Below are 16,835 nucleotides of genomic sequence, written 5' to 3'. Positions count from 1 at the left end.
CAGTGGTTTCAACTTTTAGGATTCTTGGATTGCCAGTGTCTAATTAATAAGGATCATTTTTACTGGGTAGATGGGAGAGTACACGCAGCTAGGAGTTTCACGCAAGGGAGATCTCGTCCATAAAACGAGAAGCTGAAAAAAGGTTTATAATTACACACCAAAGCGCTCACAAACACCCTGGGATGGGCTCTTCACTATTCTTGTCCTCCATGCTCCAAAGTCCTCCAAGAAGGGAAGGAATGGGAGGGGAGTGGGCTTTGTTCCCCTGTCCAGGCAAGGGATGGGGCAGTCTGGCCCCCAGATAAATGCAGGCCCATCCACAGAGGAGCTAAAGCAAGAAGAACAGCCTGCTCCTTTCACGCAGAGCCCAACGTCTTTGGAAAGAAAATGAAAATTAAAAAAAAGAAATCACTTGTCACCATCGTGCCATGCTGCATTTGCACAACAAACAGTAAGAACAAACTGTTTCCCAAATAAATATTCAAAGTGTTTTAATTGACAAATGCATCCCTTAGAGGAGAAAGAGAAATGTCACTCCCTGAACAGGGTGAAACCAATTAAAGTTTCCTCTGGTATGATCAACAGAGCTTAAAAAAAAAAAAGAAAAAGAAGGGCAACAGTAAATTGGGATTATAGATATTTCATGATAAAGGACACGTTTGACAAGAACACAGAAAATAGAGCTAGAAACACTGGGACAGAGAAAAATACTTTCTGCTTCTTTTGCAAGGAGAGTTTTAAATTGTAACCGTAACTTAGAGACTTTGTCAGGGAAGGTCTTCTTTTCTGACAACTGACTTTTTTCTCTTTTTTTTTTAAATATAAACACAGTAGCAAGGACAGACAAATACATAGCAATTAAAGGGTTATGTAATGAGTACACCCACACAGTTGCTGTGGACAAGAGATAATATTATATGAAATACTCCTATGCTTCAGAGAATTTAGGAAACACTAGTTACTTGCTAGGAAGAATCTGCTCTAGTAAGCAGGTTCTTATTGAATTGTTCAACAGGATGCATTTCTCATGCCTTCCCTTGAAGGACTTCTCTGAGAAAGGATACTTTGCCCCACACAACAGCGTCAGCACCTACTTTCTTATGCCATATACAGCATTTAAAGATAGAACAGACTTCTAAGATGTGTCTTAGAGCATATTAAGATTTTCAAATCATTTCAAATTTTGGAAAAAAATGGGAATTTAAAAATATATATATATATTGCTCATCTCTACAGATTAGTTCTGTTCTGAATATTTGAATTTTGCAATTTGTCAGCTGGATAGCAGAGTGTGTGAAATTAAATATAAAATGCACGTAACTTTGACCACCTTGCTTACACTCATGCACTTGACTCTCCTCCTGGCACTCTCTCTACCAAAGTCCCCAAAGTGGTTTCAAGTAGCCACCGCTACAAAGCAATAACCAGACACATACTGAGCATAGGACAAGACATTCTTAAATTCCAAGATTTCCGGAAAGTTTGCAATTATTGGTCTTTCTGTTGCTTGCCAGAATTAATGTAGCGTGAGACTGACTGCCCTGGGCAGGAACCACCTTTCTTTGTCCGCCAACCAAGTGCAGGATGGACAGTGGCAATTTTCTCACATTGCCAAAGTAATGTTCCCAGCTCTGCCACCCAGGAGCTACCTTTAGAAATTAAGAGACAGAGCTCATTCTTCTTGCCATTTTTTGGTACGTCCATGCAACACCTGCAAGGACGCAGTTTTGCTGATTATCGACCAGTTAGATGTGAACTGGCCACGGCTTTCTCTTACAAGAAGCATGGACAGGATTCAGGTCAGTGGTCTAAAGATAAAAGAGCTGTCTCCTTGCTAACTATCCAGCCGCTCTTGTAAGGTAACTATTTTCAAGCTGTTTATCTTGATATTCAGGTCCATGGTTTCTAAGTGCCACATCTTTTTCCCATTGGTCTCAATGTGGCCATAAGACATTGTTGGTCAACATGCCACTTACCTGCATGCATCAGTGCAGTGTTACCACTGCGCATGAAAGCAGAATCTGTCACAAAAAAGCCAATGACCACTGTGAAAGAAACAAAGCAGGTTTGACTACTATAAAGTCTCAGACAAGTCATTTCAGATCTATTTTCACATATAATGGGTCAAATCCTCTGCTATTGTAAATTGTTGTCATATTATTGATGTCAGTGAAGTTACACCAATTTACAGCACTCTCTAAATTAATCTTGCCCTTATTTGCATTGGGCCCTTCTTTCTGGACCTATGGAAACTGGGACCTAGCAATTTTTTTTTTAATTGTACTAATCTTTCCATTGTATAAACTATTGCTCCAATCCACTTTCTATCACCATAATGTTTTGGGAATTTCTCCCTTGTTTCTGCAGCTTGATTTACACTAATCAAAACTGACCCCTACCTTACTGGGGGTAAATTTCTCAACTATAATTGACAGTGCTGGCATCAGCTTGAGTTAACTGTTTGTTGGCTTCACATCTCACTGGATTTAAAAAAAAACAGTGTGATCCAGATCAATACAAGGAACTTGCCTTCATCCTCTGAAATAAAGTGGACAAAAACTAGCAACAGAAAAGAGGTGAAATGCTACAAAACAACTCTAAATCGGATATAGCTCAAAAATCCATTCAATCTCCCTTTGTGAAGCCATTGTTAATGGAAATTACAAACGGGTTGCAGACGGTCTGCTTGCAAAGGATGAGTGACCACACTGCTGGTTTCCCTGAGCCTATTACTGCATTCCCTGTGGATGACTGGATCCTCTGTTTGAAAAACCAAGCAGGGGAGAAGCGCACACACTCCTGGGAAGCTTGTATTGTTAAATCAAGAGGCTGCAAAACCCAGTATGCTTGCTAATAGCAGTTCTTTACGAGTCAGAGGGGCACCGCTGATCACAAATGCAATAATGCCTGGCCTGCTTGGGACACCTCGAGTAGCTGTAAATATCTACCATATGCCACATCAAAGCAGCCTGAATAATATTCCAGGGATGGCAGAAAAGAAATATCAATTAAGTTAATGCTGCATTCTTCAGGTCTCCTTCGAGAAAGCAATAACAACATCAATGACTTCCCCCAAACACAGTCACTTGGACAGTGGAGATAGCTTCCAACATCAGAAAGTACAGATACAAACACTGTTCAGACACTAATATCTGCTGGTGCAATACATTTCCTCTACGCATGCTCTTATGTCACTTTGAAGGGCGTCAAATATATGAAGGGCTTCATAAACCATAGGTAAAATGGGAGGCTTGTACTTTATAGCCAGGCCCAATGTCACCTCTACCCTTCCCATTTTTCCTTTCATCTCTGTTTAGACAGAATTTAAGGTTAGGCTTTGCAAATGAGTAAGAGGCTGCTTTTTCCCTAAGTGATGCATGCCTGCCTCCTCCAGACTTATTTGAAGTCCCAGAAAAAAAGTCTGGACCACACACACATACAGTTTTTCATAAAAGCATGACTTGACGCTCCTTCATGCAGACAAATAATAATCTCTTGCAGCTGCACACCCAAGCCTCTTCCAACTCTAGATGATCCCATGGCATTGGAAAAAATGTACATGTATACAGGCCTCCCTTTAGTGCATACTAAACCTTGGTCACCACTGTGGTTGGAAATAGCAGCAGTGTAAAAACTAGAACTAACGCAACAAAACAAGTAATAAAGGAAGCTGCAGCACCCAAAATGTTGAGGGGGTATAGCTATGCAGAACAAGCAAACTGCTAACTGGTTTCTTTGCTAGCAAAATGGTGTTGCTTCCCTCTTTCTAACTTCTGCCAATAATCCTAAAAACTGTAGGTGGCTGGTACAGGGATCTTTCACATGCTACATCTGAAATGAAAGGAAAAGACAGATGGACATTTTCTGGGTGAGAGGAATCACTCCAAGGAGCACATGAGGTTGGCTTCATTTCGTGGAAAGCTGACAGATCCACTACACTTCAAAAAACCCCAAACTAAACTATTAATTAAACCATACCTTGATTTCAGTTGACCCTCATTTTTTTTTTATTCGTCTCAGTCTTTATTGATATAACTTGGCCTTCAAAACAAGGTATTTTCTTTTTAAAGAAAACAGTTTCTCAAATGCAAACCCCGCATTACCAAGAAGTCGCTTTTGCCTTCGGCCACTTGGAAAATTCTCCTTGCGCTACGAATACAAATACCTATGCTGTAGGCATTATCGATGGATAGAGGTTGCATTCCTGGAGGACTGTTCCACGTATGTCTTAAGACAAATCCATAATGGGTATAGGAGGAAGACTGCTTTCTACTACTGTGCCTTAGGTTTAGAGCAAGAGTATTCACAAAAGTAGCCAGCTTACAGCAGAAGCTGCGTAAAGCCCTACTCTCCTTTGTCGTATAGGGGCAGTGAAATTCAAATGAAGGTTGCTAAAGCCTATCGGTCAATCAACATTTTCACATCTGGCATGGTATGAATCTACATCTTCCCTTTCAATCCTATGGCACCTCTGCTTTTTTCTAAGCAAGTTCATATTAATGAAACTTGAGCAGGTGAACTGACAGAAACCTGGAGGGAACAGATCTGAAAGCTTCAGTGAGATCTTCATTAGTTCTGCAGTTTTCTGAGTGGCAGACAAGGAGACAGGCAGTCACTAAAAAACATGAAAAGCCTTTAAAAGGCAAGAAAAGTTTAACAACCTGTTCCTAAGGCTGGCATGCTTACTCCGTGCTTTCTTTCCAAACCAAAAAAAAAACCCCAAAAGAGGAAAATAAACAATCAATCATGTGGTTTTAAAGTTGTATTTATTTTTTTTTAAAGGTATCAGCATCTCCTGGTAATTGAACAAGTTCTCTACAACGAGGCTTTGAGCATATTGGCATAGATGAGAGAATCCTGCTCCTACGTCGGTTCGTTATGAAAGGTCAGTCTCGATACACAAAAGGGAAATGTACAGGTATGTGTTTGATTCCAGGAAGATCAGAAATAGTTTTCATTACGGTGCAGCACAATGCAATTACATGATTTTGCCAAGAGGCATTTTTTTTCTATTGTTGAACTTTGATTGTCTTTGACTCCGATTTATACAGGATAGGCACCATTAAGTCGGTCCTCTGGGTTGGTTAAGGAATACATCAATCCATTTTTTTTCCTTATCTCTACTCCAAAGTAATTGCTCTAAGTCAAATCTATAGTGCATCTGTCAACACTGCATACAGAGCTGCTTCTCATTTATACTAAGGTCCATTGGTAGATATAGACGTATAAAGGGATGTTAAAGTGGGAGTAAATGGGGCTTTAACCTATTTTAAGGCCCCTTTAAACTACCAGAGGGGTGTAAATTAGCATTAAGGTAACTGTGGATGAAACCCTATATTTAACCCACTTACAAGGGTGGCCAATCTGTAAAAAAGAGCTGCCTTATGGTAACCATCAAACAACCACCAGCTGAAAAGGGAGAGTCTGAGCTTTGAAGGTGCATGTGCCAACAGCAGCCAGCCAAAGAAGTTGCGACAAGCAGATTCAGTTACCAAATATCACTGCTTAAGCTAAATCATTGATATAAAAAAATCACACGATCCTCTATCAATTGTTTAATGTTGAGTAAGTTGGCCAGAGATCAAGGTCAGGGAACGACTATCTTGTGACGGGGGACTTGTATTTTCTCAGCGCATTCTCTAATTAGCTCTCCCCTCCCAGAAAGAGCGGAGAATTATCTTGACAAACTTCTTGTCCACCCAAATCCCATGTTCTGTGGATGCCTTCCAGCTCCTTTGAAGGCTGGATTATGCCAATCTGTTCCATGCATTTGTTTGTGATGGGAATTTCATAGCCGGCAATCATTATCAGACATACAGCTGTTTCAAAACTAGTCATTGACTCACACATCCACTGCTTGTCCATACTTTAAGGAAAAAGAAAAAAAAAAAAACTATAACAAAGTACAAGACTGATTGCCTAGAAAATCTGGCAGGTTCCAAGCAGTTCCTGCTTTTAAATCAAAGCTATTTCACAGATAGCACGTATGAGGTAGGAATTTTAATTCTGTTCAACAAGAGGTTCAGTTGCAGAAAATGTGAATACTTCGAAGCACAAAAAATGACATTGAACCTGATCCTACAAGGCTAACTCGCATAAGTATTCCTTACTTGTGCTGCTGGCCCCATAGATTTTAATGGTACTAGTTGCTTCGGGCTGAAGTGTGTCTTGATCTACATGCTTGTTTGAATCAGTAAGCCATCCCCCTACATAAAAGGCATACCCAGATTTTGCATCCAAGGTACGCACACTTCCTTACTTTCCCTTGTAGCAGATTAAGAGGGGGGAAAGGCTGAGCTGTGGCTCATCCTTTATTTGCTGGTCAGTACAGCTAAATCAGACCGGACTAGGGCTGTTGCAATACTACACATTGCTTTCTCTCCTGTATCTCCCTAGGAGCAGCAATGAATTTTGCCTCCTTAAGCTAAAATGGCTCACTTGGACACTCTTAGGATGGTGCCAGGGATGCACAACCCCTTACAGTAGATTATTTTCGTGTGATAAAATCTAATCCACTGACTTCACTGGTTTCACTTGCATAAATTGGAGCTGAAAGGGTGGGTCTAAGGAAGAGATGCTAGGTTTTAAGAGGTTTTTTTCAGTGATTTTTTTTTTTGAATTATGCATTGTCATAAACACACAACCGTGCTCAAAAGATAAAACTGATGACTCCCCTGTAAAGAACAGTAAAACTTTTACAGTAATTCCCATCCTCCTGTGGCTCATCTATAAAACAATCCTTCAGTTATATTATGCATTTTAAACCTCTGCAGGGGACATATCAGACTGTGTACTTGGTATTGTTTATATTTAACTCCATTAAGGTGATAAGAAAGATGATCCTTATCCCCAACTTTCTTGTAAGTTATGTAGTTCCCCTAGACACTCAGCACCTAACAGGATTAGACCCTGTCTTAATCTCACTTCAAATTACAGTCATTTGGGAGGCTAGCAAAAACTCTTTAGTGGTGATCAGAAGTAAAGGAGTATTTATATTAGTCTATCATTTTATACAATAATACCTTTAGCTTCTCTCTATGGCTCATTCTTTCTTAACCACATCATCTCGTACATTCACTCACTCGTTTTTATGCCAAACAGGTTGAAAAGCCTTTGAAATGCCTTTCTTCAAAGTCAACGAAGTACTATGGAGTAAAATCTGCGATCAGCCTGGCAAAGAGCTGTTTCTTAAAAGAAATGTCAAACTACCTGGTTCTTGGTGAAATACTTAAATGGTGTAGCCCATCGTCCCAGTCCTGCAACCCATAGCTAGGGGCCACACTGGTTGCTCCTCTCTAAGATACATCACTAGAAGCACACACTCAACTCAGTGGGTAGCGCTTTGCCTTGCAGTATCTGGCCTGAACAGTTTGATGTCTCATCTTTACCTTAGCTTTTTGATTTTATTTCATGATGATGTTCCTAAATCCCTTGAACTGCATTTTCACTGTGACTGTAATGCTGCTATACAGTAAATGCACACACTGCTTTCCAACCTGGAGGTGCTACTATTTCGGTTCCATTTACAATGTAATCTCTACGTACGGACACAGAGTAAACTTCTACCCTGACTGAGAGTGTCATGGATCGAGTAAAGTCCATTCACAACAGGCAGGACCTTAGCATAATAAGGTTTCACCCAAATGTTTTGCATACTAAACGGCATGAAATTCAATTTATCTACCTCGGAAAAATGAGGGGTGAGTTGACGCTGTGGGGATTTGACTTTACGGGTCCATGGCTTCAATATCTGAGGTTTATACCAGTAAGTAAGCCTGCCCAATGGCTAGATAGTAGGATCATGGGTATTTTATCTGAGCTATTATCTGATAAAAAGGATGTGGGAATACAGCCATAAAAAGGAGGAAAAGGCTGGCTAATTAGTAGTACATGCCGTTGCGTGCACACTTTATAGCACCGACCAGAATGTAGGCACTTAAGTAAAAAAAGAAGGAAATCAGGGAGAATATCTTTACTGAGAAAATCATTACAATGCAGAATGGGAAAGGGGTGGGGGGGGAAGTCTGTTCAGTAAAGGAAAAGAACTGATTAAGACAACTCTCTCCGTTGTCAATCGTGTTTTTCTCTGACAGCCACTCCTAGACGTTATTGGAGTATTTCTGTACTAATCTGCTACCATATCTATCAGGTCAGGCCCTCATCTGTCTTATTCGAATGCAGCTTCAGGAGAGATTTGCCAGGGGAAATTTGGCAGCTTGCAACAGAGGATCTGGCCCAACATCTATTTTTTTTCCAGCATGAAACAAGTTACAGTATTTTCCATCTCTGACAATTGAAATTCACTACCGCCACCCAGGAAAAAGCCAGCCAGTTCTGCTAGCTGGATCTGGAAAAAGTAGCCATCCACTGTAAACCCTGAATTTCACTCTGTTAATGTGCAATGAAACAGGCTGACGTGCCATAGCTGTGTCTCCCCCACCATGGAAGCCAGGCAGAAAACAATTACTGCTGTTAACAGAGTGTGATAGTTTTCTCTTCCAGGCTAATTAAGTGGAGAGCATTTGCTGGGATTTGGTGCTTCAGTTTAAACGGGCGGTTGGAATGGCGTAGGGTATCTTTACAGTTTCCATGACAGACCATTTTTCTGCATGTAATCCATTACTGCAAATCTGAACAATAATTTAGAACAGCGATAATCCCCCATACCATTGACCCTGAAGATCTTTACAGCAACAGAAACGAGATCAAAGGACAAACAGACTGTCTTTTAATCCCTCTAAGTGTGAGTTCAACCTAATCTTACATTTTTGTCTGTTAAGTCTCTGCAAATCTGCTTTTAACTTTGTTTAACATTTATTATCCTTTTTCATGCTCTAATTTTGCAGAAAAATACTGTGTGAGACTAGGAGCACATTCAAATATTTCTCCAGGGGGGTGGTGTTTCTCATACAAAATGCTGGTTTCTTCTGCCAGCTATTGGGGTTAGAAGTAGGTGGACCCAAGAAGCTTATGTGGGAAATAAGGAGGGGGATTTAGATAGATAAATGAGGTGCACAAAGACTCCCAGGAATTAGCCGTCTCCTTCTTTCATCAGTAGAGAACCTAAATAACAATTATGAAAAACATTTCAAAATAGGACATTAACGGGCAGCAATTTTCCATCACAAAAGTTGGGTAAATGAAACCAGGAGGCGACTGTGTAGCCTGATGGTCATTTAAAAAAACCCCCAAAACTAGAATGCATATTTATAACTGGGGGCTATGATTGTATAACCACATTATCCTGTTGCTCTTATAGGCTCTTACTATCCAATGATCGTCTCTAAGAACTTGTCACCTACCTTATGCAGATAAAACATGGGTCTGATCCATGGCCCAATGAAGTCAGTGGCAAGACTTGCATTGACTTCAAGGGCTTTAGAATAGGATCTGTTGCTGGGTTTTCTATAAAGGGGGAACCAAAGAATAAAAGAAACACTGAGATAAAGTAACCCTGGGGGGCAAAACTGAGACCTTACGGGGGAACTTGCACAAAGCCTGCTCCTTCTGACAGCCAAGCACTTCTGTACAAGTCCAGGGAGTAACTTAAGTACCTACCCAGCTACTGAAATGCTTTGGCTGAATCAGGAACATAGTTAGTTTTGCCTTTTAGCAACTGGCAGGGTATCAGCATTTGTCCAGTGATGACCACAAATAAGGAACACTAACACCCCCTCCCTTTTTGAAGTATCCTAAATCATAGGCCCCCATTTCTCCGAAAATACCTCGAGTCCGGGATGAGGAGCCTGCTAGAGTCACTGCATAACAAGATTCCTAACAACACACAGGCAGTTCAGCATAGAGCTGTCAGTCCTTTTATATTTCCTTGTATTCCCCCATCCCATCCTCACATTCGATCCAGAAGCTCATATGCACGTAGACGAGCTCTCTCTCAATTCTGAGATAAACACCATTTTTTAAAAAAAAATCTGAAGCAAGGCTGGCTCAGCTAATGGATCAACCTTTTGGTGCTAATTTGCAGAGTTCAACCCCTTCACTACAAGTGACTTACAAGAGCACTTGCAGCTTGAGAGCTCAGGCCCTTATGCACGGCAGCATGCAAACACATTCAAAATGACTTCAAAGGGGTGTAAACACAGTCTTCAAGTTAAGCCAGTGTCCATGTGCTGCTCTGACTAGACAGCTTCCCTAAATTTTGCTCTCCTTATAAAGCACTCCACTTAAAACCAGCATTGGTTAACCACTAGTGTATTAATAAACAGTTTAGGGCTTAAAGTGGCTCACTGGTATCCCATGAGGTTATTATATGACTGCTGTTTTGGTTTCTGCTGGTGCTACTAAGCTCTTAAGAGCCCACATTACGGATAAAACAAGGTGTTAGAGCAAAGAAGGGCTAAGTACAGATGGTCAAAAAGCCGGAGGCTGAATTGATTCAGTCTTCACAGGTTAGTCTAAGCTGCATAAATTGAACTGATAAGGGAGTGAACAGACATTCACTTGCCTGCAGTGGCCCAGGCCAGATGCTGGGGGCACTAGAGTACACTTACCTGCTTGGCTGGAGCAGACAGCTTGGGCTGAGGCTAGCCCCTCCACCCTGTGGGGGGAGGGGTTTGTGGGAGAGGTGCAAAGCATCTTGGGATGCTGAGGAACTGTGAGTTAACTTGAATCTAGAGGGGGTCTGGGACAGAAATTCAATAAACTGATTTAACCTAAATCAGTTTAACTTAAATCAGTTTAGGCTGATACTACATCCACCCAGGTTTATCTTAAACCAGTGCCGGCCATTTTGAAAGCAGTTTATGCACACTGATCTTCTGTTGTGTTACAGATTTGAACTGGTTTCAGATCACTTCTACCAGTTTGTGTGTAATTTCTGTCCCTAGCCAAAAAGACTTTCCCTGATATACCTGCCCATGCAACTGGACTTTGAATCCAGGTGTGTTTTAGTTAGCAAGTGTTGTAAAAACCTTTACTCACCCCCAGGAGCAGTGTTGTAGAGAGAAGGCAGAATACACCTCTGTACAACTCCTGTATGCTGAATGGCTCAGCTGAGCTGTTCCAGGGGTGTCTTACTTAATGGCTACAAAGAGCAGCAATAAAATTACTAGCCCATTGGAGCAAAATGGTGCCGGTGCTTCTTAGGGCTACTTCTGGGATGGTGCAGCTCTTGTACTGCTCCGTTAGTAGGGCTTTGCCTGAAGTCACAATCTAGCCCTAAGAAACTGCTGCCCAGTCATATCAATAGCAATCATGGCATCACACCAACCTCTCCAGACTGTTCCCGTCCTAAAAACTGAAGTCCACTTGGCTCTGCACAGATAAGAAAGATGATCCCATTGTACTTTGCATGGTATTGTTGACCAAGGTTTTCCACCTCAGTGGTAGCTAATATTCAGCACTCATGTAAAATTAATTAACACAAGCAAGTGTATGCATACACACTCCTCAATGAAGGGCAAAAGGCAACATGTAAAGATGTCACTTCAGAGCAAGGCAATGTTGGGCATCTTCTTCTAGTGATTCTCTCACTGACCCCCACCATGTGTAAATGGTATGAGACGACGATGATTAATTTTTAACCCAAACATGTAGGATAATGGAGCTGAACAGGGAAACACATTTTGTGCTCCATGAAACACTTAGGTTTAAAAAAAATCTATTTTGCAGATAAGACAAAATCGGAAAACTTTGAAGGCTTTTTCTGGGGAGAAGAAGGGAAAGAAGAAGAAACGGGGATGGGAGGGGACAGAGAAGGAAGTACCATTCTGGAATAGTAGGTCAGGACGTTCTGCCGCAATGTTTAAAAAACAACAAAAAAACAATGCAAGAAAACCACCCCCCAAAAAAACCCCTGTGCTCAGTCCCTGCTCTGCCTGATTGGATACAGTGACTTGAACCTGAATGTCCCACATCCCAGACGGACTCTTCACCACTAGGCTACTGGCTACTCTGAAGGGACCATATGCTTGTGTGTCCTGTTTTGAGCAAAAAGTCCATCTCAAATTTGAGGTTTTTCTCAATGAAACTTTCATCAAAACAATTATTTCCCTTCAAAAGAAGTTTGCTTTGCCAATCCAACATTTTCTGATCAAAAATATCATTGCAAAATCCTATCTTTTCTAATAAGCACAAAATTAGGAGTTTGGAATAAAGAAAGCTAAAACGTGGAGGAAAGAAAAGCTCTCCTCTAAATATAAATGTCTGCAAAGACAGCCGCAAAAATGCAACCCATGTCCACTTATTCAAAAGCCAATTTTGCCATGAAAATCCACCTTTAAGCCTCAATATCCCAAGAGTTGGCTGGCATCGTTTCTTCATAAACAGCTATTCCTTCCTTCCCATTGGTATCTTGTCATATAGGATCTTCTAATTGGCTTATCATGGGGTTTCTGCTGATTTTAAACGCAACTTCACTTAAAAAAAAGTCTTGAAACCATAGCAACTTTTTATGTTGCCCAGACTTGTGTATTTTGGGATATTGAAGGCTTTTGCCATTAAGCACTGCTCTTTGCTAATGTGTAGTTAATAACATAATGGAAAAGCTTTTAAACTGCTCTGAGGATTACATGGCTGTTTAATTGCTTGACTTCCTAATGGATATAATGCAGGATTTAATATTCTGCACTTTTGCATTACATACTAAGAGAAAAGAGGGACCTTTAACTGCTTGTGCTAAGAACAGCAGTAAATCAAGTTTAAGCTGATCGATGTCCTATATATTAACACAAGCTAATGAAAGATCCAGTGACTGTGCAGGGCAGGCTGTTGTGTCTCCCTATGGCTAAACTTCTCAATGAAATTCTTAAAATCTAGATTAGATCAATGGGACCTTTGGGTTTTGATTTCAACTGGCTTATCTTGTGTCTGAGGGCTGCTTGCCTGTATGTAATGGGGTGCAGTTAAATGTATAGCAGTGTGTATAATTGTTGGATCTCTAATACATAGATCGGTGATATCCTCAGCTGGCATCAATGAACATAGTTCCATTGACATGAATGGAGTTACCCTGGTTTCCACCAGTTGAGGAACTGGGGAGCAAGAATCATAGCTGAAAGTCTCTTTTTAAATAGGTTCAGTCTCAGGAAAGTATTAAGGATCAGATTATGCCATCCATATTTATGCTGAAATGCTTATTCCTCCAAGAGGGGTGGCCTTGTGAACAAAGGGCCAATAAATGGTAAAGTCTGCACAAACCATATCAAATTAAGTTACCACTCACTTCTTTCCTCCTTTGCAGCTGTTACTGTTATTCCACCTTTCGCCCCAGTAAAGATGTGTAGCTACTTTATAGTTTGACACGTTCTGCGGTGGGTCTACGGCACAGGTATCAAACCATCAGGGAGCCCCTGATGGAAAAGACCCACATTCACTTCCAATTAGGATGTAAAATAAATAATTGAGCTCGGCCCTTTATAAATGAAAGGTTATCCCATTAGCATGCCTCTCTTCAGTGCGCCTTCATCTCAGTCAAAAATGTATCTGCTGCAAGTGTAGCAGAATCAGATCCTAAGTCAAATACGAAGCGTAAGAGAAAACCATCTGTCCTCAAGAAAGTTCAGAAGAAAGAGGTCATTTGATGGAAGTTGGGGGATCGGAGGTATTAAGGCAAAACTGTTTTCAAAAAGAGCTTTGTCCATAAGTCGAAATCCACATTAGGAGCCTTAAAACGCAGGTGCCACTTGTACCGTGCCGCCCTGCTGCTAAGGACAGCAATACGTTACCACTGCAATTGCCACAAATCCCAAAAGAATCTGAAGGAAAAAATAAAACTATATTCAGTTTTGTTTCATCTTTGCAGTGCTAAAGAAACATGCACTTCATTGCCTCTTGTGACAGCCGCAGCCCGATCCCTGCAGCAGAGAAGGTGCCACAGGATACAAAGATCTGCATAAGCTCCTTGCTGACGTTATCAAAGATGTTATCCCACCGAAGAACCTCAAGGTGAGACATCTCGTTGTCAAAGCCAGCCTGGAGGATACAACCAATCCTTCATGCAGCGTAACTTAATCCAGAATTTACTTCCTGGCTTTCTGGTGCCCACCTTATTTTTTTAAAACGCTGTAAATACGTTTTTGGGTTTTCAGATCTGCTTTTCCCACGCGTTCAAAAGTATCACAATGGTTAAAGGAATAAGGATGGAGGGGCTGTATGTACACCCGTCTTTTAGACCAACGTGACTTCTTCGGGAGGCAGAACATGTACGTGAGGGCTGACTGCTGTGACCAAGCATGGCAATTTCTTTGCTTATTTGCTAGCGAGGTGAGGTGCTAGATGCTTACACGGGCATGGTATGCTAACCAGCAGGGCAGCCAGTGTCTCCTCTTAATCACTGGGGTGATAGGGAGGGAGATTTCTGTCCTTTTGCTTAGATGCAGAGACGAGGTCCTTAATGGAGCTCACGGGACAATTTGGATCCAACACTATTAGCATAGTCCTTCGAAACCTCCTATAGAGGGGGTGACAGTGACTGGTGCATTCAGGACTTGGCAGGAATTTTTGCACAGCAAAACTGCAGAAGTCAATGACATTTAAAAAAACAAAACCTTATTAAAAATGTCAGTAGCCATTTGTCCTTTCCTGTTAGAAAACAACAACAGTTTCACTGCCACTGCTCCTTCTGGGCTATCCAGAATGGCAAATCAGACACGACAGCTTTGAAGCATCACCTCCCAAAAAGCATTGCCTCAACTAGGCTCACAAGGGCCTTTTGACGCTGAGAGCTGCACTATGCCGCTGGTTTCCAAACGCCTTTAGATCTGCTTGTAATCTTCACTGCTGCAGAAGAGGCCCAGGAAAAGGAGAGAAGATGAGAACCAGGTCAAGTGCAGGATCATTTCTCACCTCGTTCAAAAAACCACCACCCTTCACTTAAATGCACCAAAGAAGCCTTGCGTGAAGCCGTGTCTTGCGGCCAAAAAGATGACGGATGATTCCTTTCAGCTGTAACACTGCAGGGGCTTATTAGGGAGAACTACACAATCAGGATGACAGCAATATGGTTTCGGAAGGAGAACTTACTGAAGTACACTGAAATGTAGCTCTGCAGCCTGGCTTGAACGGTAGGAACGATTCCTTTTTCAAGGCACTGTTTTTATTAATTCTTGACTACTTGACAGTACCACATGTGCAATTCTGGGTTGTGATGTGGTTGCATTGCAATTTTTGCTACTGACCCTGAGGCTTCATTTGGGTCCATAAGTTCTAACTTAGGGACACAGCTCTGATGTCTTTAAGCTTAGCATAAAGCGCAGCAAGAGGTAGCAAGCAAGAGAGAAAAGGTTGAACAGCAGAAGGGGATATAAGAGAAAGTGAACTAGGTGCACATGGCTTCCATGCCTCGAGCTTCAGTGCTTCTTCTTTCACCTGTCATTTTGAGTCACCATTAAAGGCACGGATTCAAGCGTGGCTGAGAGAGATCTACCCAGAAGGCCAGTCCCCGGATGAAGTGAAAAGGCAGGTGGCAAGAAAAATGGATCAGGTAGGACTGGTATGCTTGGTTTGGCCATTCGGTAGGTCTTATTATTCAGTGGCATGAAGCTAAGTCCTCTCCTGAAATTCAGACTTTAAATGATGTGAGCAGCTCATTTGCAGAGGTGTGCAACAACAGCCATGGCCTCTGCTACTACACCAAAACGAAGCCTTGTCTGCAGAGGCAGTGCTGCAACTATGTGAATGCCAGAAGCAACTCAACACTATGGTCATAAGTTAAGCGGCATCAGAAGCCAACTTTCGCAAACAGAAGTGACCAGGTTTATAACCTTTTGGATTCCACAGAAATCTGGTGGGTACAACCAAGTAAACAGACGACAGGGAAACAGTCACCAGACTTAAAGAGAGAGTGTGGGAACATCCCTAGCTACCAGTAAAACGTCCTTGATTTTGCTCTAATGAGGCAAGGTCCTTAGGACTTAAACTTAGCTGAGAGTACTGCAATGTAAAACCCTCAACCACTAATGAACCATCAAACCTGATAACAATACAAGATACTTCCTTAGCCTGCTAGGCAGTATTCGGCAGGTACTACCTAGATCTTTTCTCTACTCGCTCAACTGTCATATGGTATGTGCTGCTTTGCTTCTAATGCACAAAGAATTTCCCAAAATATGTTAAAAAGGAAAGAACATGGAAAGTTGCGTGCGACTCATGGAGGATTAAAACATGTTCCTTTGGCTATTGCGGGTGGGCTGATGTCATTAGGAATCTTGTCCCCCAGCTCCATGCCAAAGTTACTAAATCAACGAAACCTCACTACCAGTGCTTCCAAGAGCGGAAAGCTACATCTGATTAAACATAAATGATAATGATGCAACACGCATGCAAGGACGGATGCTCAAAAAAAGCACAGATATTTCAAGCTTGTCTCAAACTTGTGCGGACTATAAAGAAACAAGGGCAGTTTAACTCTGAAAAGTTGCATGGGGGCCTTCTGTATCTGTTGTCTACCAAGGGCTTCCATAACCAGTTCTTTTGATATAATGACCAATTCTGCTCCCTGGCATCTGAAAGCCTTTGACCTTGGTAACATCCATGCAATCTTATTGCTTTCCAGTAATTTAGGTTATTGCATGGGGATGGTCATTGTTTTCAGCAAGGTCCTGCACTTGATTAACAATTCTGTTGATTAGGCACAATGTTAGCAATTTGTTTCATTAAAGGATTCCTGCTTGCTCTGCCATGGGACAGTGGAATTAATGTAACTAGCCGGATAAAACCCAGCACAGCAGGTGTAAATGATTTGAGGGATCAAGACCTCTGAAGGATGCATATTAATGAATGCTCAAACTGTCAAAGTTTCACAACGCAGTGAACATAAATACAGGACTTTTAAACACAGCCTATTAGATACGTATGTATTTATTTTGTGTAGGCTGCCG

The sequence above is a fragment of the Gavialis gangeticus genome, unplaced genomic scaffold (assembly GCF_001723915.1).
Source record: "Gavialis gangeticus isolate Ggan-Ray unplaced genomic scaffold, GavGan_comp1, whole genome shotgun sequence".
NCBI lineage: Eukaryota > Metazoa > Chordata > Crocodylia > Gavialidae > Gavialis > Gavialis gangeticus.
Note: the sequence above shows the minus strand (reverse complement) of the source record.